The sequence below is a fragment of the Cygnus olor genome, chromosome 8 (assembly GCF_009769625.2).
Source record: "Cygnus olor isolate bCygOlo1 chromosome 8, bCygOlo1.pri.v2, whole genome shotgun sequence".
In the NCBI taxonomy this organism is placed as follows: Eukaryota; Metazoa; Chordata; class Aves; order Anseriformes; family Anatidae; genus Cygnus; species Cygnus olor.
Genome location: NC_049176.1, coordinates 15,182,492 through 15,204,474, shown reverse-complemented (window position 1 = coordinate 15,204,474; position 21,983 = coordinate 15,182,492). Strand labels below are relative to the sequence as shown.

At 41.7% G+C, this 21,983-nt stretch overlaps 1 protein-coding gene across 5 annotated transcripts in view; it reads left to right on the top strand.

The window, feature by feature from the left end:
* The window catches only part of PLA2G4A (phospholipase A2 group IVA), a 117,473-nt gene that overhangs the window by 190 nt on the left and 95,300 nt on the right, over positions 1–21,983 (top strand). Inside the window, exons 1-2 of one of the 5 annotated variants that reach the window (XM_040564743.1) lie at positions 137–488; positions 18,256–18,380. The exons of 1 other annotated variant lie outside the window; for it this stretch is intronic. The gene's annotated coding sequence lies outside the window, so the exon portion shown is untranslated. Of the gene's footprint in view, positions 1–120; positions 489–18,255; positions 18,381–21,983 lie in introns of those variants that run through there. 3 more of the 5 variants (XM_040564746.1, XM_040564742.1, XM_040564741.1) reach the window with 3 other exon arrangements.

Sequence of the window (21,983 nt, the reverse complement as noted above, 5' to 3'; positions counted from 1 at the left end):
GCTGCCGCAAAGTCACGAAATTGGGAATTTTTCGGCCCCGCCCCGCCGCCTGCCGCTGGGCCGACCCCGGGCTGGGCCGAGCACGCTGTGGCGGGGCCGCGAGAGCCGGCAGGGGAGGGGACGGCCGGGCCGAGCCGGGCCGGGCCCGGCCGGGAGGAGCCGTCCTGCTGCCCGGCAGGGACCGTCTTGCTGCCCGACGGGAGCCTCCAGCTGCCCGGCAGGGGCCTCCTGCCCGACGGGAGCCTGCTCCTGGCCGTCAGGGGCCTCCCGCTGCCCGTCGGCCCCGCCGCCCTCCTCCGGCCTGCGGTCCCGAGGCCCCCAGCGCACCCATTTCCAAGCCCGGTTTCCAAAACGCCTCCTGCACCTGGCCGGGCCCAGGCGTGTCGCGGTTAGTGAATAATTTGTGTGCACAGTAATAGGCCATCCTGGATGTTCTGGAGAGGGGCACGAAAATCCATAATTGCATGATTCTTCTGGCATAGCAAAAGGTGTGTATTTTGATTTTAACTTTAATTTCTGTGCTCACAGACACACATACATGCGTGTGTATGTATATGCAGATAGCACACTACTGGCTTTGGTCACACTCCTGGCTGCCAGCAGCATGTATGTGCATCTGTGGTAGCTGGGTGCAAGTCACGACTTCGTACAGGTTGTGCAAGGGCGGTTCAGCTTTTCAGGTGTGAGATGGGGATCTTCTGCTCCCGCATCAGGAGCCAGACTGACCAGCTGCAAAGCACGGATGATGTTCAGGGTGTACAAAGGGGCAACTCCGTAGATCGAGGGTCTGGCTTTGTAGATTTTGTTTCCATTTTACACTGTTCCTATTGTGTCTTACAAGGCTTTGTAAGAAAATGTCAGATGAGAGGGGTGTTACTTTTTAATAAATGTGTAGGAAGCTGTAAATGCAGAAAGTATTTCTAAGGTGTAGAACCAGCAATGGTTAGGGGAAAACTGAATGAGTTGTGTGCTAGAGAATTATCTCTGAAATGATAAAACATTACTGAGGGATCTGGAGAACCCTGGGGATAAGGGTAATTTATGTTGGGTAAAGTTTTGATTTATTAGAAGTAAATGACGTGCAAACGGAGTAGAACTTCAGTTTCAGGAGAGGACGCTTGTCCTTGGCAAGGGGCATTTGTCGCATCTGCCAAACCGATGAGCACTTCTTCGCCTTCCACCCTACCCCCTGCAGATGTAGGCTGGAGGGAGGGGGGCAGCCTGGGCTGCAGGCATGGTGTTGATGCTTCTCGGACAGGGCACGTGGTGAAGTAAGGGCTGTCGTTAGGTCTGATTTCCGCTGGGAAAGGTCATTTGTGCAGCTGGTGGCTGTGGTGCAATTGAAAGGATCCTTCAGCTCCTCTCACGCATTGAAGCAAGATGATGGAAAATCAGGGGGATTGGATATTGCTGTTTTTCCGAAGGCTGCCCTTCACCCTCACGTATTGTTTTAGGATTGCCTTTAATCAAGGTCATGTGCTAGAATGGGATTTATCCTTAAAAATAGGTTATTTTGCTGTGTCAAGACTCACCACCAGGTGGAGATTTTATGCCCCAACTGACAAATTCTCAATTTTTTTTTAACATACAAACTCCCATTGAAAAAAAAAAAACAAAAAACACCATTATTTTTACTTTAATGATAGTTGTTTTAAATATCGTCTGCTCCAGATGAAAGAAATCACTGGAAGGTACTAGCTTCCTCAACCTCAACATTTTCTTCCTCAACATTTTTACTTCAGCCGAAACATCTGGAGGCTGTGATTCCCTTGTTTCTGTTTCCATTCCAGGTTGCATATGAAAGGTTGAGGAATGTATATAGAATATATATTGAATTCACGCCTCTTTGCTGAGGTCAGTTTATTGGTTCCTATAGGCCAGGTCTCAGGAAAACACTGGAAGAGACACAGCCATCCATAGTAACCTCAGTAATGCCACCAGAAAGGTGGCAAAGGGGAAAACGTATCCCTGCCTTGGTGCTGTTCCATTTTTTGCCCTGGCTCCTGAAAATCTAGAGCAAGTTCCATTGATCTGGGAAGAATGATTTTCCCAGCATGGTGTTTCTGTGTCAGGGAGACAGAGCGGGAGATTTTGCCCATTGCGTGTCTTCCTTGCAAGTTTTCAAAGCATCATTTCCACCCCCCCCCCCCAGTTATATTCATTCATTTTATCTGTAGCTATGGTTCAGTGGGAAAAATTAGGAAAGGCTTCGTTTCTCGTTGGGGATATTTGCACCCATGAAGTGAATTTTAGCTTTGCCATTCTGAGGTGTTTCTTAACAACTACCCATGGAAATTATGTCATAATTGTATACATAGTGGAGTATAAGATAATGTAGATTTTTGCCCCATATTGGTAGGTAGAACCCCACCTGACCTATTTTTGACAGCTCTATTTAAAGAAGAAGGTGTCTGAATGCAGTAGGATTCACTGAATAGTACTGCCCCCTTCTGCTGGATGTTTGTTTCCTATTGCATGACATGATAAATGATGACCCACAGCTAGTTCTTGTTCTTTCTGCCATTTAGATGGTACCTTATTTTCAGAGTAAGCTCTAGCAAGTCAATCATTTACAATCCAAGCCACATACAGTGCTGTTTTGTAACCAAACTTCATAAGGTGAAGCTGTCATTAGAAAATTAAATAAAAGACAGAAAAAAATAAGTAACTTCACTATAAAAATAGAAATGCATAATTTGAATTTTTGTTCTTCCAAAATTTCAAACTGTAGCTATTCAAAATGGCTACAAATACAAATACCTGCACTAGCAGATTATATTGTGCTGTTAAAAGAGATGTTAGAAGATGACTTTGCCATAAGATGCATGGGAATGACATGGCCCTGTGGGCTTCCACGGTAAGGAAGTAACTACACGGCCGTATGTGTCACAGAAATGAGCTCAACCAATTTGCTGGAAAAAAAAATAGAAGTAGTAAACATTGGGTGTTTATAATATTGCCACATTACAGTCATAAATCACCTCCCTAAATTGGGTTAGGAATCAAATATTAAGAATAGTTTTTTAATGCCTTTTTGCTTGTCTGTTTTCTATCTGCCCTCTCATTCCATACGGTCTAAGAACTTAAGCTTTTTAAGGAGGGGGCGATAGTTTATTCTTATTTTGCATTGTATTTAGGGAAAATAATGAAAAGCAATCTGCCTCTGAGTTACAGACCTATTAACATTGTAGTGAGTGAAAGGATTTTGGTGCATATCCTATAGAATCCCCGGGAAAACTGCTTTTTACAGGCAAAACACACACTCCCATTTCATTGATCGGAATGCCGTCAAGCGGAGGTGAACTAGAGCACGAGTCTGGATGCCAGGATGATTTTGACTTCTGCCATTTTCACCTGTGTGGTGGGTTTGGTGGATTTTCTGGTCACTTCCAAGATGTGATGGGTAGCAGAAAGGCTCTGCCCAGTTGGGAATGTTCTGGAGAGAGAGCATTAAACTCCAAAGACTGTGCATGTTCCCTGGTGAGGTGCTGTAAAGTGAGCTGGTCATCTCCACTTCAATGAACATGCAGTATTTTTATAAAAGAATAAGTAGACAGTCAAGTAAAGCTACGTTTCTGTTCATAATTACAAAGATCCATGTCAGAACATTAACAGCTTTACGTTCATCATGAGCTCAAAGTATAACTTAAATGTATCTGCTGCTCCAAATGAAACACAGTGTTTGTGACACATGCACAGAAACATGATTCAAATATTTATAGGCACTTGGCAAACTGTAATGAAACAAAATGTATTTTTTTCCTAACCATTGTTTGCCGTTACAAGTTTCTATTAAAGTAGGAAAGCAGGCCAACCAATAGGTCATGTGGATCCATGCAATACATGGTAAGAACATAGCTTAAAACAAAGACCTGTTGTATCAGGTGGTTCCAAGGAGTAAACTGTATTAAAGTCAGAGGGGCTGTTTGCACTTAAGCTGGCAGCGAATTTATCCTCAAGCCTTTTTAATATGTTTCAAATGTTTTCCCTTCCCTTGTGATTGTGGGAATCTCATCGTCATGTTTAATAGCACAGTAATTTCCTGGCAAGCGGGCCAATTTTATTTCTTCAGTCTGTACTTTTCTGCTCTTTTATTGCAAAACGTGCCCAATCTGAAGCTCGCTATCACCAACAGTTTGAATATGTTGTAGCCGAAGCAAAGACACACTCTGGAGATGGTGGGTACAAAGATATGATAACCAATCTGAATGTTCTGAAAATGTTCTTGAAAATAGAAGGACACGAGAAGGAAGTCTATGTCTTTAAGCTTCTTTTGCTGCCTCCTGCTAATCAGGAACATGTTCACAGAAATCTTTGGTTATGTATTTGCTTGAAACTTTCATGTAATCACCCGTGGGTTTGCCTGGCCAGCATTGCTAGTTCTTTGTCTCATCTTCTGTGTTCTCCTGGAGTGCCCTGGTCATTTGGGTCCAGGTTTCATTGGTACCCTTAGGCTCTGCTGGAAAACAGAAATACTCAGTTACCTGGATTTAAAACAAGGGAGGTTTATTTATTTTTCCAGGAAGATCATGGTAAAAGCACACTTAATTTGTGGAGCTTCTAGACTATAAATTTTGCTGTTGTCATCTGGAACTCCAAAACAATTTGTGCCAGTGAAAACAATGCGTGAATGGAAGGTATGTGAGGTCTGGGATCTGGGTGGTTGTGTTCCGAAGCAAAATACCATGGACAGTGATTGGGAAGAGTGGCTCACACAGGCTCTGCCTGCTGACAGACCTGTGTTGGGGAGAGAAGGAACACGAGGTTGAGGTGGGAGGCCATTAGATGGGGTGAGCGTGTGCATTGGGATTGCTTGGGAAAGTGGGAGTTTGCCTTAAATCCAAATCAGTTATTTTCTTCTGGAATTATCCACAAAAATGTGGTAGAAATGATGGGTAGGTGGCACAAAAAGCTACTGAAGATTTAGGCAAGATCTGAGCAAGTTTGGGCCCTAATCTACTTTTGTTTTGTCTTCACGGAAGCTTACCACTGCAATTCAGCTACCGAAGAAGAAACATAAATCCGCTGCTTGTGTTTTATTTGGAAGCCAAGAGGAGTTTGAGGGGATGCTTTCCAATATGGGAAAGTTGCAGTTTGTTTCATCAACATCTTCTCATATAACTCTTTCCTTGCTTCTTTTTCATCAATTGTTCTTGTTTTAGTCCTCTGATATTCTGGACAGAATAGTTAGTTTTACTTAGTAAAACTTAGTAAAACTAAGGTGAAATGACTTAATGTCAAATTTAACTAGTGAGATGAGGTGTGGAATGAGACACCTATGCTCTTCAGCTTCATCGTGCTGCATCCTGGCCATTTTTTTTCCCAGTGCTGTCTGCTTGCTTTGTAATTTATTTGCCATTTATCCATAGTATAACACATCTATAGGACATTTGCATGCTTCTTGGTGCTTGGTAAACAGCAATTTGTCCCAAAACTAGACAAAAAATAAACAAGAATTGCTCATTAATAACTGCTAAAATTTGAATCTCAGCCTTATCCAAAGCAAGGGTAAGCTCTCTACTTCAGGAGGTTACTAGACATTAAATTCATGTTGCTTTAAATGAAAGTCAATCCACAAAGCCTCAGCAAAAATGGCTTCCAGAATCACGTGTTTTGTTTTTGAGCTGAAATGTATTAGACAATATTGCTCTTTTCCTCATTTGTAAACTCAGTAGTCACAAATTCAGTCCTGCCTGACTAGTTCCTGAAAAACAAGCCCTAAATGACTTAAACTCAGCTTGAAGCGCTCTCAGACGAACTTTTTCCAGGGAGTGTAGGTGAATGGTATACGGAACAGAATATTTTTATCCTATGGGATAGTTTGAGTTTGCGGCAGAGGTTGACCCTGGATATTTCACCCTCACTGCTATCTGTCCTATTTTCTTTAGGTGGCAAGACTTTTAATTTCTTTTATGGTTGAATTTAAAGAAAAAGGCCATAAACATACGCCATCAGTTTTTGGCAGCCACAATACATCAGATCTATGGATATATTTTAAATTCCAAATAACTTTTCAGAAGCCTTGTTTGGATGCACTTGACTGTGGGATTTCCTTCCTATTTGAACTGCACCTATTAAACAGACAATATTTTTCATCGTTCCTTGAATGAAGGAAAACAAGTTTTCCTTATTGACAATCAGCTACCACAGCACTGAACTTCTCTGCTATTGTGATTTGCTTCTCTGGTGTTTTTTTATCAGTCTCCGTTTTTTCTCCATGTAGTCTCAATATGTTTTGTATTTCCTATGTAGACATTTGATCACAGTTAGCTGCAACAAATACGTCATGAGATTTTGTAACTCTCTTACATAAAGAAGCATCAGCTGACATTTTGTCTGCTTTTTGTCATCTCACAAGAAGGCTGTAACTCATATTAGGGTAATTGCTTGTGTTATGCCATTTATAATAAGCATTTTAGGTCAAAACAATCAGAAGGTTATCTTTCCGTGGAAAATCCATCCATAAAGAGTAGATTTGCAAATGCTACCTTCCTCATTGCAGATGCTGAAATTTGCTTTTAGCTACTTCCTGCTTAACTTTTAGTAAATCCTTTCATTTAGTCTCACGCTCTTTTGTTGTCCAGCTGAAAGCTGCTTTGCTGTCACACAGCGAATACCATACTTTGTAATTTTCCACCGCTTTCCAGCACACTGACATTAAACTGGACAAAGGAAGCTGTAGTAGGCTTTATTGAGTAGAAAATTGTTTCAGCATAATGCTTTTATACATAAAACCTCTTTAGGTAATAAAGGTTGTTTAGGTTTATTCACAAATGCCTTTTCTCATTCACTTTTGAGAAAGTAAACATTATTTCTGCAAAGAAACATTTTTTTCTACCAGAGCATTTAGCAGATCTGTTTATAACAGTGCAGAAACTCTTGTTCTGTCTAGTAACTATTATTCTGCGGGGTTTTGTAAGGTTTCCAGAGACTTAATGGCTTCATAAGGTGAGCTGCCTTTAGTCACTAAAAGAAGCCCACAGATCTTGTAGATACAATGTTCTCAGATGTGTTCATCAAATGCTTACATATAAGAGCTAAACACAGAATATGATACAAATGCTCTTTTTGTCCTGTTGCTGAAAGCTATGCGTTTGTTACAGAGATGAGTATTAGATCTGGGAATTTTCCATCATTTACCAAAGGGAAAAAAAAGGGGAATAAAGCAGCACTTCAGCATAGGCTACGTAAAATGAACCCTGGTAGGGTTTCGTGAATAGAAGATTGAATCTAACTCCACGTAAAACATTTATCCACATATGTAGCTATATATGCTACACACACCATATATATAACTATATGTAACTATAAATCATCTGTAATTCACAGACTAATATGGCCAGTCTCTCAAAACCCTAAGTTTGCAGTGCCTTAGTGCAGCACATATACCTCTGAGGGGGGCACGTGCCTGGGGATGCAGGGCTGCCTCACTCGCAGGCTGAGGGCTGCACAGAGTGCTGCACTTCTGTGGGCACCAGGAGCCTGCACAGATGCATGGGCTCATTAGCCCCACTGCTTCGTTGTGAAGCTCTTTCCCTAAGGCCATGCTTATTGGAAGCACTGGGATGGTTTTTACAGTATTAAAGGCTGAAGTGTAATGTCTCATCATGGCTTGCCTTTCTGTTAGCCATGGAGCAGTTTTCATCGTGGTCTGATATATCATAGAATCACAGAATCATTAAGGTTGGAAAAGACCTTCAAGATCATCTGGTACAACCATCACCCAACTACCAATATCACTCACTAAACCATGTCCCTTAGCACCACGTCCAACCTTTCCTTGAACGCCCCCAGGGACGGTGACTCCACCACCTCCCTGGGCGACCCATCTCAATGCCTGACCACTCTTTCTGAGAAGAAATGTCTCCTCATTTCCAACCTAAACTTCCCCTGGTGCAACTTGAGGCCATTCCCTCTAGTCCTATCACTGGTTACCTGTGAGAAGAGGCCACCCCCTGCTCCTCACACCTTCCTTTCAGGGAGTTGCAGAGATCAATAACGTCTCCCCTGAGCCTCCTCTTCTCCAGACTAAACAACCCCAGTTCTCTCAGCTGCTCCTCACAGGACTTGTATTCCAGGCCCTTCACCAGCTTTGTAGCCCTCTGTGTGAAGCTCACAGGTGAACAGCCATTGTGACAACTTACACATACGGTGCAGTAAGGCAGACTTCTCATTAGGGTTCTTGCATTTTTAATACAGGATGGGACTTTGTTGATCAGCAGCAGAATCCCACAAGATGGATACACCTATAGTCTGTCTAACAGCCTTCTACAGAGATTTACTTCGTTGCAATTTTGTGGAAGTGTGAGCTATCCTCAGCTTGTCCTCTACTTTTCAAACACCACTTTGCAAATATTGCAGATGCTTGCCTTGACGCTGCTGTACTTACTGTGACCTGCAAATTAATTTTAATGTAACTCCGTTGGGGGATGCAGTATGCTCTGAGAGCCTTGCTAAGTAAGCACACGCCATGCTGTGAGGAGGCAGCTCAGCTCTGCAGGCTCTTGTTATCAGCCTTCACTCAGTGCCCACACAGGAAGGAGCCATCAGGGTGTACATCTCATTGAGGACTGAATGTGGATTAAGCTGCTGATGTTAAGATGTTGAGTTGATTAAAACTGACTAGCTCCTCACAATGAAGTGGCTGGAGGAGTCACTTGGTGTCGGCCAAAAAAAATGTTCCATGGCATAGACCTTGTGGCAGCGCGCTGTGATGGGCAGCAGGCCATGCGGTCACAAATTACAGTAGTAGCTGGCAGCGGGCAGGTTCCTGGAGCAAGTTGTGCTCCAGGCAGGGTGCCCAGTGCCAGCTCCCCAGACTCCCAAGTCTCCCTTCTGGTTACCTCCACCTCCAGACTTAAATCGTGAGTGTTTTCCAATATCCTTGCTGCCTTGCCTCCCTCTGACATGTTCTTAGGGTTGAAAAAAGGAAAGAGAAATTAAGGAAGTAAAGGTTTGTAAAAGAACTCAGAGACCAGAGAAAACTGTTCCCCATGATCCTTTTCCTTAAAAGGCCTTTGGAAACGCCAGCTGGGTGGGTAGATTGCTGTAATTATTCGTACTTACCAGTGGGAACTGAAGGCACGCAGGAGAATATCGCGAGTTGAACTGCTCAGATCAGAACAAGAATTATAACGCAGGGCAATTCTGTGAGCAAAATGTAGGGCTCAGAAGAGAAAATCTGGAGAAACTACTGCTTTTTTCAAAGTGAAATTAGATGATCATGAAGGAGACATCACATCATGTTATGTCTTGCCAGACATATGACTCTAAGCAAAGGCAAATAATTTAGAAATTGTTCAAATGCTTTTATGCTTTTTAAGACGGCCAATTATATAATGGCACCAACAACTGCCTGGCTCAGTAGGCTCAAAAGCAAGCCTCCGAGGGAAATAATGCCACGGCGATATTCATCAGGAAATAAAAACTCACTGTTTACTCTCCGAAGGTTTTTAATTTCTTTTCCCTAGAATTTTCAATTAAGGAAAACGTGTAACAATCAAAATTATATAAAAATAGAAAATAATTAAGGAGGTGTAAACACTACAGTGGCTGTACTAGATGAGACCCATAGTCTATCTAGTCTAGTATCTGCAAGGGAAAATATCTGACATTGTTGGAATTGTATTATAGGTTTCAGCCTGTATACTGCAAAAGGAATGTCATCCACTTATAATTTCTATTTATGTTTGTTAGTGAACCAGAACACAGCAAATTCCACAGCTGAAATGCACCTTTTGCCTGTAGGACAGCACCTTTACAAAGAACAAAAGATGAAGGTCTATCTCCTGAAAGGATATTTTCTCAGAAAAGAGTATGTGCTCATTTGTTCGGATAGAGCCAGCTTCCAGATGCTGAACTGACAGCATACAGTTTAAAGGACTAGCTCAGGTCTAGCTGAAAATGTCATTACTGTTAGTAAGAGGAATGCATAGGATCCTGTGATCAGTTCTGATTATTGCACTCCACACATTATATCCTATATCATGAATTTTAATGGCATTTCTTTGTGGACCTGAAGCAACCGTTAATTTGGTATAATGTCGATGTGACTCTGTTCCCCTATTTTTCTGCTTATCCAGTGGCTGTCACTAAAATATTTTTGGATTTATTTCTCTTCCCAAGCCTCGAGGAAGAGAAGGTAAATCACATAAAGCCAGCTGAAAGCTTTTCATCTTGTTTTCTTCAGTTGTTTCCACCAGCTGTGGAAATGCTGTGCTGGTAGCGCTCTGTGCTTTGCTGTGGGCCAGGTGCTATCACTTACTGCTTCTCCTTATAGGTAGTTAATTAAGCAAATGTGGGCTTTTCAACATGTTATGGCAATGCATGTTATTTTGGGTCTCTGCTTTGCATAGCATTTTTCCTGGGGCTGTTTTGGAGAGAGTTGCCAGAGACCTCAGGCCAGGCAGCACTGGCTTGAGGCCAGGTTTGGAAGGAGCAGCCAAGTGCTGCCTTGATGCCACCAGAGAGCTGCTTCCTGGGGCCGCCACCAGCTCCCTGAAGTGACTGGCTCTGACCGCTGCCATGTGGTGCGGGCTCTGGTCAGCGGGTGGTGCCAGGGCTGCTGTCCTGCTGACTGCCTGCAAGGCTTTCTTCTTCGCCTGCAGCTCCTTGGAGTCGGGAGAGGAACCATGTCTTGCAACAGACTGCAATTAAGAGTTTTAGCTCTTGCTAGGAGAAGAATGCCTGGCAGCCTGCGGTGTGTGTCTTTCCTCTTGACTTGATTTTTGCAGGGAAGGGCTGTAGCTCCCATGCAAATAGCTTGCTATTGCCCTTGCTAACCACCGAGCACCTCCTGACGGGCTCCTCCACCCTCTCTCCTGCACTCGGTGAACTCGGGCGATTCTGGGTTAGGCCCGTGGGCACCTCAGGGAGCTGTTAATAGATGCATGGATTCGGTGAGCAAGACCTTGTGAACTTCCTCCTGGTGAACTCATTTGAGACAGCACTCCTGTCTGTGCCAGTTATTACACAGTTTCACACAAAGTGGTTCTTAGGTGCTGTAACTTATCTCCTGGGGATTTGAAATGTTTATAGACTTTCCAGAGGGAATGAAAGAGGAGAAATATTTATGTGTAGAACAATTTCTCATTTCACTTGGCCAGCAAGAGTGATAACCCTCTTACCCAAGGCTCCTTGTCCTCTGCTCTTTAACACTGATGAATGTAAATGACATATTGGCAGTACTGTGAAAAGTCAAATATTGTCACACTATGAGCAATACTGAATGGGGAAAAAATCCCCTTCAAGTGCAAAGCGCTTTGCACAGCAGGAGTTTCTAAGTAATCTGGTAACATCCTTTTTCTCCTGCGCTGTGTATACCATGCTGCGGTATCAGTTGATGGTTACCCACTCCCAAACAAGTCCGTGCAGCTTCATGGGGATTTACATGGGAATGCTCTGGATACTCTGCCAGCACTGTCCTGGGATGAAATATTTCAGCATTTGCCAGTTACCTGGAAGTCCTCTTCAACACTAGCCCACATGAGATTAATTTGAAATAAAGAACTTATGCCCAACATTGACATTTGGACAGTTGAACTGCTGGGCTGACCAGGAATGAAGGTCCTGCCCGTATGCAGAGCTCCGTCTCCAGATCGAGGCTGAAGGGTTTCTTATGCTGCGACTGGCTTTTCAGCTTGTCCCCTTTACCTGGGGAACCAGTTCCTCTGTAAAAGCTGTGCCTTTGGGCTTGCAGTCATCAAAAATAATGTTGATTGAAATAGAGGTGTTTCATTTTATATTCTAAACCTGTTTGGATTTCATCCAGGTGAAATCTCAAAATCTGCCCTTTGTGAGCTGTTCTGATGCCAGTTGAATTAGGAGGTTAATTTTAGTCTTCCTTTTGCTAAACTATTCCTTGTTGCTCAGAAGCTTTACTGAAATATTAATGAATTGTTAACTACTGTGGATTAAAAACAGCCTCTTTCACTCAGCATAGCCATGTCCTTATCTTAAGGTGAATCTTCTTCTCTGACCCTGACCTTCCCATTTCATATAGCCACTTTTTAACCGTCTTTTTAACTACCAGCACCTGGGATCGATCAGTTGTGATGAGGAGGTGCTCGGTCCTGGGCTCTGATGTCCAAGGTCAGGCATTCCTGAACGGGAGCACTGCTAGGACAGCTACAGAATATGTCTTTAAATATATTGATCCCCACCACATTCGTATTCATATCCAGGTCTGAAAGGCAACCTTCAAGCTTGCTGCAAACAATGTGTTCCACATTTTCATGTTTTTTGTTTAAAATGCATTGCAGTGGTCTTTCCTGAGTATATGCTAAGGGCTTCCTTTTGACGGGAGTTGACCTTCGTAGTCCGGCCTGGCAGACAGACATGCCCCTCCGCTCATTCAGCACATCTGTTGTAGATCAGAATTACGACCCCTGGAGAGGTTTTTATGAGTATGGCTTACGGTTTTTTTAGTTGTTTGAATCGATGATGGAAGACAATGGGCTATTACAAAAATATGAAAAGCAGAAGCTGGACAGACAGTTTTGGAAGAAAACTTGTTGTTTTATTTCCAAAAGCACATACAGAGCAGGAGAACTACCATGGCATGGTCACATCACTCAGTTTCTCAGATACAACATGAACTGTGGCTGCAGAGCTTCCCAGCTGTTTGCATCGATTTCCATAAGGACCCCCCGAAAACATTTCATTATGTCTTGTAGGGAGGGTTTGAAGCTCCTCTCAGGCTGACAAAAGTCATGGAATAAGAACTGCCAATGTGTTTGATGTTAATTTGTGCCCAGTTCAGTTGATGGATTTCATTGGCCAAGGGCTGATTTATTTGCTGAATTAAATGTGTAAAATAACTGAAATATCTAAAACAATTTCTAAAATAACTCTCTGTCCCTGCTAATTTGGGAACGAGGCATCATTTTGTTGACTTCTGTACAAAACCAAAATCTCCTTTTCTTCCTTCTTCTAGTTTTTGCTCTCATCTTTTTCCAGTGAGAAGAAAAACTGAAAATGCCTGTTTTGAGAGTTAGTGTGCGTGCTTGGCGCAGCGGGCAAAGGGAAAACCTCTAAAAAAAAAAAGCACCACAGAATTTTGCTAACCTCAAAAATAAAAGATAATAATTAACAAGGTAAATGACACTAAACAGCAATAAATGTTCTGTTCAGTTACTGAACAAAGTATCATTATGCAAATTAGATTGCAGATTTGACTGGATGCGCAAATCACACAGGGAATGCATCCCAAAGTAATCACAGAAATTTTGTGGTAGTGATAGCCACCTTTCTTGTTCTCTGAATTCACACCTCCTTTTGTCTCTATGACGTGACATGGTATGGGAGTTGGGTGAGATGGTTGTTTGCCTTCTCCAGTTACAAGAACTTCCCAGTTCGTAGAGGTTGTCAAAAACCCCACCTCTTGAAAAGCTTGGGGATTATGGTGAGCTGCAAGCTCTGAAGCACCAGGTTATTCCTGTGTGGCTGGGATAATGCCTTCAGTTCAGAAACTTATTATAATAAGAAATTTATTATAAATAAATTCAGAAATTTGTTATAATAAATAAAGGGTATGGCCAATTCATTGGTGTTTCACCCAGAGAATGTGGGTGAAAGCTTAGCAAGACTGAACGAGATCATCATTTTGCAGGTTCTTCTTCTGTCGTCTTCCCACTTCCTTTTCGAAAAGGAAAAATGTTGGTTTTGAAAATATTTCCCAACTGAAAATGCACAGCAAGTTGCTCTTGGTTGGGTGTGTACACATATATGATTCAGATCCCCTTTTGCTGAAATTCATGAGAGCGTACAGGTAGCACAATAAGTCACGAATGGCAATGTACACATATGCCTGCTTTTGTCTCTTCCCTCAGGTTCTGAACCCAATATTTTCCTTGCTGGGTTTCTAGTTGTTTTTTTTATATATATTTTCCTAATTCAACTAGGTAAATATACAGAAAGCTGAATACGGTATATCTAAGCATAGAAAATTAAAATAAATTGTAAAAAAAAAAAAAGTAACAGAAAAATAATATCAAATAAATTATCATTTCTAGGAGGGGACCCAAAGATTAGCTGATAGCCCCCACAGAGATTGCTGATCTGCTTGCTAGGGAATATAGTTACAGAGGGCTGATTAGAGTAGGATCAAACTACATGCAGGTTGACACAGTCCGCCCTGGTTTCACTCTAGGAACCAGTGCAGTGAAATTTTAAATAAGATAGCTTTTTACATTTTTCATACTCATTTTAGATGTAATAAATAATAAATTAATTGGTAAATAAAAATAATAAATAAGGCTTTCCTTTGGCATATTTACTTTTTCAGATGGTGATGATACTTGACAAAGGATGAGGTTTGGGTATCTGGGGATCCACCGTACAGGCGTGGTATGTGCTGTTGGGTCTAGCCAAGCATATTTCTGCGTGTGCTTCTCTCCATATCTGCTTGAGTTTAAGAATGGTGACACCTAGACTAACAGGTCAAGAGCCCAACACATCTGTGTAGCTTTTCAGGCAGCCAGATTGAGAGAGAAGTGTTTGAGCAAATCATACAGACTCACAGGTGTTTGGCAGGACAGGGGCTAACCGTTGTCAGCTCCCGAAGGTACTGAAGGCACAGCCAGAAACCCGTCTGCAGCAGATGAACAGAGGACCTACAGTGAAGAGTCAGTAGCCAGTGTCTCTTGTGCTCTGTGTCATTCAAGGAAATCCAGCCACACGACCTAGAGACGCGTTTCTTGGTGCATGAAAGCTGGTCACACACATCCTAGTGCTTGTGATGCTGTGGGCATAAGGGTGTGAATGTGAGCAAATGACATCGGCTTTACTTTAGAACAAAATGACCTTCCCTGTCTGTAAGATCTTACATCGAGCTTTGATCTATTGTTACTGTGATGCTATTTCTTATACACTTTGTTTTCCAAGGACAGCAGCAGTTTTTCACACCTTATTTTGGTGACTGGTGCTTTATAAGACTTCAAATTTGAAAGAAAGAAATGTTTTATGTACTAATTATTCAGTGACATTTATTATTTTCTTTACTTCACCAAATCTTTAAATGCCTTTCAAAAAGCTTCTGTGAAATAGTAGTTCTCATTGTAGTGTCTCACGACGGCTTAAAAATGAGAAAGCTAGGCACAAAATGAGGTTGATCTTGTGAAGTACTTTGATTTAAAAATACCTTGTGAATATCTGCATTGAGAGTGGTATGACCTTGTTGCCAGGCTTTATGCACAGGATTGTGATGAGGAAAAGTGGACAGTGATTAATTTGCCATTGTGATGGTGTGTACAATTTATAAAGTCCATGCATTTAACACGGCTTTGCTGATTGATTAATTAATACTGACTTTGACTGGTGTTGCTCTAAGGAGCCACAAATCTCTGTAAGGGTAAGAAACATAGGAGTTAATGCAAGTGAGATCCTGCTGAAAAAGCTTTGAAATAGAGAAAAAAATAAGTGGGAGATTGTTAAGTGGGAGCTACTAACACAAAACCTAGAAAAAACATTATGCAGGTGTATGTGTTATGGTACAGGTTTTTGTGATGCTTCTGCTGCTGTTCCAAGTTGTGACCATTCAGTTTAGAGGAAGGTGAAGATCCATCTATCCATTTCCGTAAATCAATTGTAGACATTTATGTTCTGCATTTAGGATTAGAGAGAGTTACTTACAGAGATGTGTGTTCTTAGGAGCAAAATCATTGCTACCGGCTATACAGACAGCATAAGAACATATGGGTCCTATGAATGTTCTCAGATCTTGATCTCATCACAGTCTCAATGCTTCTGTTGTTTGTGACCAAGCATCGCACTTATTCTAACAAACCATGGAAAAAGTAAGGGGGGTTATTTAAAAAAGCATAATAATGGGAAGTGAAGATTTTTTTTTTTAGCTTATTTCTTCTTTATCTCAAATTTCCATGCTTGCCTTCTTTTGGCAAGGCACTGGGTTATCGTGTTAAACTTTATCAAAGATATCCTTGAAGAAATGTAACAACTTGGTTAAATGAACTAGTTCTTACAGGGCTGGAAGAAGATGAGTGACTTTGAAATTGAAATTAGGTCTTTGCCATAAGCTGCATGTGTAACCTGGGGAGAATTGTTCAGACTTCTGTGCCAAATTCCTGAGTGGAACAGTAGAAGAACAGGACTTGTCACCTGTGTCCTGTCTGCTGGGCAGAGGCACCCATCTCAGTTCCTACAACAGGTAACACATCTGCACTGCAGTGCCAGAGGGAGTCTCTGGTGGCATAAATTGCAAATCTCTGTAACAAGAAGGACTGAAGGTTTAGGATTGCAAAGGCTGAACATCAACATGATTTATGCTCTTTATACATTTTCAGTTAAGATACATTTTCAAATCCTTCTCATGCGTACCGAGAAGGGATCTGCAAACATAGTCGTGTTTGGACAAAAATATTTAGGAAGTACTCAGGTAGCTTAAACTAAAATGTAGATGAATACTATGCCTGATATACAGCTTTATACACACATATCTACCTTTGACAGGTATGGGGGTGATTTCATGACTCAGCCTGCTGCCCAATATGGGGTATTTGTTTTCTAACAGCAGCACTAGGTGGCACACAAGGTCAGGGCAGAGCACCTCATGTCAGGAGTAGGTGCTGAGCTGCTCCCTTGGGTCAACAACGGGGATAGCTGCCCTGAGCCTGTAGCTCACACCCAATGCCTCTTGCCATCTATTTTTGCACGCTTGAAATCCAAGAGGAGGCTGAAGCTCTTCATAATGACAGCTGAGCTTAGGAGCAACAGACATTTGCCACACTTGGATGTGTTAGGCCTGCAAGCACAGTTAACCTTGCTCCAGCTTTGAGAGGGAAAATCACCTGAGAGTAAAGTGCAAACAACCAACAAGGACAGCCTCAGTGTGAGTTAATCCAGTCTTATCTCTTACAGCTTAGAAGGACGATGGAGGTTTGTTGGTCTATGAGGTTGTTTGGATACTAGATGGCTCTTGCTAAGAAGAAGAGAGCTCTTCACAAAGTCTGGGTGGTGAATCCCTGCTCTGCACTACCTAGGTGAGATCCTGATGGGGAAGAGCATCAGCAAGGGACCGTAGCTTACCACCACCACTATAATGGGAGCTGTTTTCCAGTTCTCTTTATGGGCTGTTATCTTTATCTACATGTACTTAAGTTTAGTAGTACCAATTTTGTAGTGTACTTGAAAGGAAGCAGACTTCAACATTCCTCTCAAGTACCAAGCTTAACTATAGAGACTTTTTTGACCTTGTTAGCTTTGAGCAAATGTATATATTTTTGTCATACACTGGTTGATACTGAGGAACTCACAAACAAACTCCCTAAAAATGTCAGTGTGAAAGGGCAGTGGGCATGCACGCAACAACTATCAGTTGAATTTACCGAGAGCTCCATGCTTAAGTACTCATGAACAACAGAATGGACCTAAAACGGTGAAGAGCCAAAGGCTGCAGGTATCTCGAATACTCTGGATTGAAAGCTGAATGTAAAGTTGCAAAAGGATTTCGCATTATTTGGTAAAACCTGGTGTATGAAATTGAAAGTAATTCATCTAAGGAGAAACATTCTGTACATAGTCGAGGGTGGATACTAAAGCAGGTCCCCCATGCAAGACACTGCGGAGCTCCCACATTCTGTTTGAATATTTGAAGCCGTAGGAAGAATTTGAAAATGTTTTCCAGAATAAAGTGAGTTCTCAACATATGAATGTATGCTAGTGTTCATTTAGGTGTATCTGTGCTTAGCCCAGCTCGATGGTTTTCCAGACACCAATGCGCATGACCTCCCTTCTTCCAGGATGACTCTGTTTGCTTGCCCGTGTGCTCCCCACTGCCTGACATGTTGCTGACTGAATATGATCTCGGTTTTTCCAGTTCTGGCTCATAGCCAGCATATTTCCTTCCAGGCTCCTGACAATGGTATCTATCCATCTGTCCTTGGATCTGTCTCACTTCCAGCAGGTGTTTTAGCAGTACCTTTTGTCCCTTGTATAATTGCAGCGCAGTGACATTCATGTCTCATGTACATGCCTGTCACTGTCTGAAAGATTGGATTTCAGCAATCCTTCAGGCAAACCCAGAGGAGTGGCTGAGCAGCTCCATGGCTAGGAAGCTATGAGATGCCAAGTCATATGCCAGCAAATAGATCATCTGGGGGAAGAGCGAATGAATAAACCCAGTTTTGCACCAGATTTGCAGTATTTGGTGAACATTAGCAAGGTGAAAATTAAATCCAGAATCAACGAAGACTCACAGAATGATGAATCAGCTGAACATAGGGACCTCTTATTACACAGCGAGCGTCTGGCTGCCAGAGAGTGATGAACGTCTGATGGAGAGCGGTGATCTGAATCCTCCAGCTTCATTAGCAGCAGTCTGCTAAATCTGAGTGGATGCAGTTGTATGGAGAAAACCTCAGCTGGTAAGGATTTCTCTTTTGGTTTCTTTTTATCTTTCTTGGTGTTGATATTACATGCAATGATGGAGATTGTTTGCGTTGCTTTTTGTGGGTGTTATTGGATTCTACCATACTGGGCAGATGTACTTACATCAATACAGAGTATCTGTGTGCACATGTATGTGGCACAGCCAGCCACATCAACACGTCCTCAGAGGATTTTCTGAGAGCCCAGTGTGAAACACAACTTGGTGTGTTCGAAACTCTAGACCTTTCAATCTGGGTCAGGAATCTAGAGTATGTGATTTATGAAAGGTCTGGCTGTGGATAAAATGTCTTTAAATTAATGATTTTTGGAACTTGGAGCCATCTCAGTGTTGATGTAAATTACTTCAAGCTAATACAAGTGATTCACATGGATGAAGAGGCTTTGTGTGGTGCTGGTAGTTTCAGAGTGTCACCATGGATGCCTGCTGCAGTCTCTTTTGTACCAGAGGCTTGTTGCACTCAAAAAAGGTAAAATTAACAATGGCAGATTGGTTCTCTGGCCTTACTTCACATCCTTTCCTCCTGCATTTCTATCCAATTACTTGAATCTACGTCTGAGAAAACGGCACAGATATTTCTTTATTTTGGGAAGGAAGTTCAATACTATATGCATGTGCACTGGGTAGCATAATCAAAGGCATTGCATAACTCCAGTAAAAAACATACAGAGCTGTTCTGGCATCAAAGGTTGGCATCGAAGAGAAGCAGTGTGCTTGGCTGGAACAAACAGTTCCGTATTTAGACACATTGCAAACGCAGAGGTGTCCTCCTTGAGATTCCTCTAATTCTGTAGCCCTTTTACCACTGTGCTAAATTTAAACTGGAAATGTCATTTCCATGTAATAATTAGCAAAGGAACACTTTGTTTTTTCTACCTAATCTTTCCTTGCTAATGACCCCCCATGTCTGCTGGGCAACTAAGCACTTTGACTCACTATACCCATCTAGCAGATGATTAAAGGTTGATTAAGATGATTACTTTGTATATGTAAATCTTATAAATCTACTGATAACAGTTATTCCCAGTGGGAAATAAGAATGCTGTGTGGAGAGTAGGAGTTGGTTATTTCTACTCAAGATTTTCCTAAATTTCAGTAAGCATGTCAGCAAGAATTGGTTCACTTTGGCAACTGGTGTTTTCAGAGAAGAAAAGCAAGGACTGTTAGTTAACCTGGATTTATAAACTGTGCTGTTTTACCTGTAACAACCTGGAGCTTCAGAGATCTTTGAGTTATTACTCAGTTCTTAGAAGAGGTTAAACATCTGGATGTTGAATGCTGAAGGATAAAAATTGAAGAAAAAAAAAGTTTAGGGCAAAAGTATCTGGATCCAAGATGTGCATAAAACTTTAAAAACTTCAGATGTTGTGGTTCAAGCTCCAGTTGAAAAATGCCACTTTAGACCCAGGAAGAGTAATCTGCATGTTATTGCAGAGCACCCCCTTCCCTCTCTGCCCCTCCAAAATTCTAACATTCCTTCTTAAGGGAGCTTTGTAAAGCTACTGGGTGAAGAGATGGTGGCACATCATAAAACAAAGCTTAAGTAAAACATTGTCAAGAAGAATACAAATGAAATCCTGCAATTTCAAGTACAAAAGTACTTGAAATTTCCCGTGGACTGATAAAGGGCTGATGTACAGTAAATCCAAGATAAGAAATGATAATGATTTACTTACAAAAGTAAGTATCCAGTTAGTTATTAATGAGTAAGTTGATTATCGGAAGTGAATGCTAATCAAATTTCAGATATTTGCAAAAAAAAATTGTAATGTTTTGATGAAGATTTTGATTATTTTTAAACTAAGAAACTAATTACTAGTGGTCACATCAACAAGGTGATACTGTACTCTCTTAAATTTGTGCCAATACAAAAGATATCATAAACTTAAAAAATACAGTAATAACTTCATTATGTGTTACTTCTACTGCTGGTTTTAAGCTTGCAATGGATGAAGTGTTACCAACATGTCTGTGTATGGAGAAACCTGAAATGACACTAAATGGCAGGGAGTTGTGATGACAGGAAGGCACAGAAGTAAACATAGGGTAACCAGTAGCATAAGAAATTGGGACAAAAATACAGGAACTGCAAAAATGTGCAGCCAAAAGGAAATTGTCTGAAAAAGATAGAAAGTGAAAGATAGAAATAGTGAAAGAATTATACCATTCTGGTATAACGATTCACAACACGTTAGTCTCAAATGCCCAGATCAACCCCAGTATGTTTTTGAGATTGATCCCATCACATACCAGAGTGGGACACAGTTATTGCAATCACACCCAGATCGTGGCATTCCCTTCTGAGCAGAAGGCAGCTGGAAGAAGTTCAGAGGGGACCAAGAAATAAAAAAAGATAAGTGGCTGGAACGTTTGGGTTATGAGAGGATATTAAAATAGGTAAATACACTGCATAACTTGGCTAAGTGACAACTCTCTGCACAGCTAACTATCTACAGACATTGGAAGGGTATATACAGGAGGATGAGAGAAGAGTTTCAGGTGTCTTTAAAAATAGCAGGCAAAGTAATGGAGGAAACATCTCATCTGGATAAAGGAAGGGGATCCTTTGACAATGACATCTTGCAGGCCATCACGTTCTCTCAGGGAGGTGGTGGAAACAATCATGAGAGTGCTGAATGAAGTACGAGGAATGGGGAGGAGGTGGCCTAGTAGCAAGAAGCAAAGCAGGCACAAACAAGAGTCAGGAGAGGGAGAAGAAGAGAAATGTCTTGTTCTCTCCTCTTCCTAACCATGCTTGGCCAATCTTCCTGTTTCTGCGCTGGAACTAAATTCTGGGGACAACCTCCAGCAGCGGTGGCTTGATCCATGAGAGCCTTTCCAGATCCAGCGTATCTGAATGTTTGATCTCAGAGACTGAGTATTCATTCAGTCCAGCTTAGAACATACATTCCATAGGAATGACAGTGGTTTTTTAGTTAGGAGCACACACGTTAATTGACTTTTTTTCAAGTGATTGGTAGCAAGGAGCCAGTGGGGAGCTCTGGTGTTGAGAGACCAGAGGGGGATGCATACCGGTCCAAAGTAGTCAGAGCAAGAAATGGTTGTTGTCTGCAGTGACACCAACTAACCATGTAGTCAGTTCCAAAGTGATAATCTTCTGGGTATGTTCTTTAGCAATGTGTTATATTCCTAATGGGCCAACAGAAAAGAAATCAAAAGTTTGAGAACAAAACTGGAAAGATGAAGAATTAGAGGAAAAGCTTACGGCAGACAGATTTGTTTGGTGACCTTTACCTGTTGGTACTATTAAAATAAATTCTAAGGAAATATACCTAGGAAATAGGTTATTTGAAACAATTAATGGCCTGAAAGAGCAGTTTGCAGCCTTAGGCAAAGCTTAACACCAAAGACATAGCAAATTAATAATTAACCATAGTGATGTTTATTATAAGAAAAGTAGTATTTTAATGTCATGTCTGAGAATTATTATTCAAGCTTTAGAAATTTCTCCTGGTTAGGCTCAGGATGGTTTACACATACAGAGTGATAAAAGTTTTTCCTTGAAAAAGCTAATGTGTGAACACAAGAATTAATTCCCCTGAGGGAAATGCAAGACCCC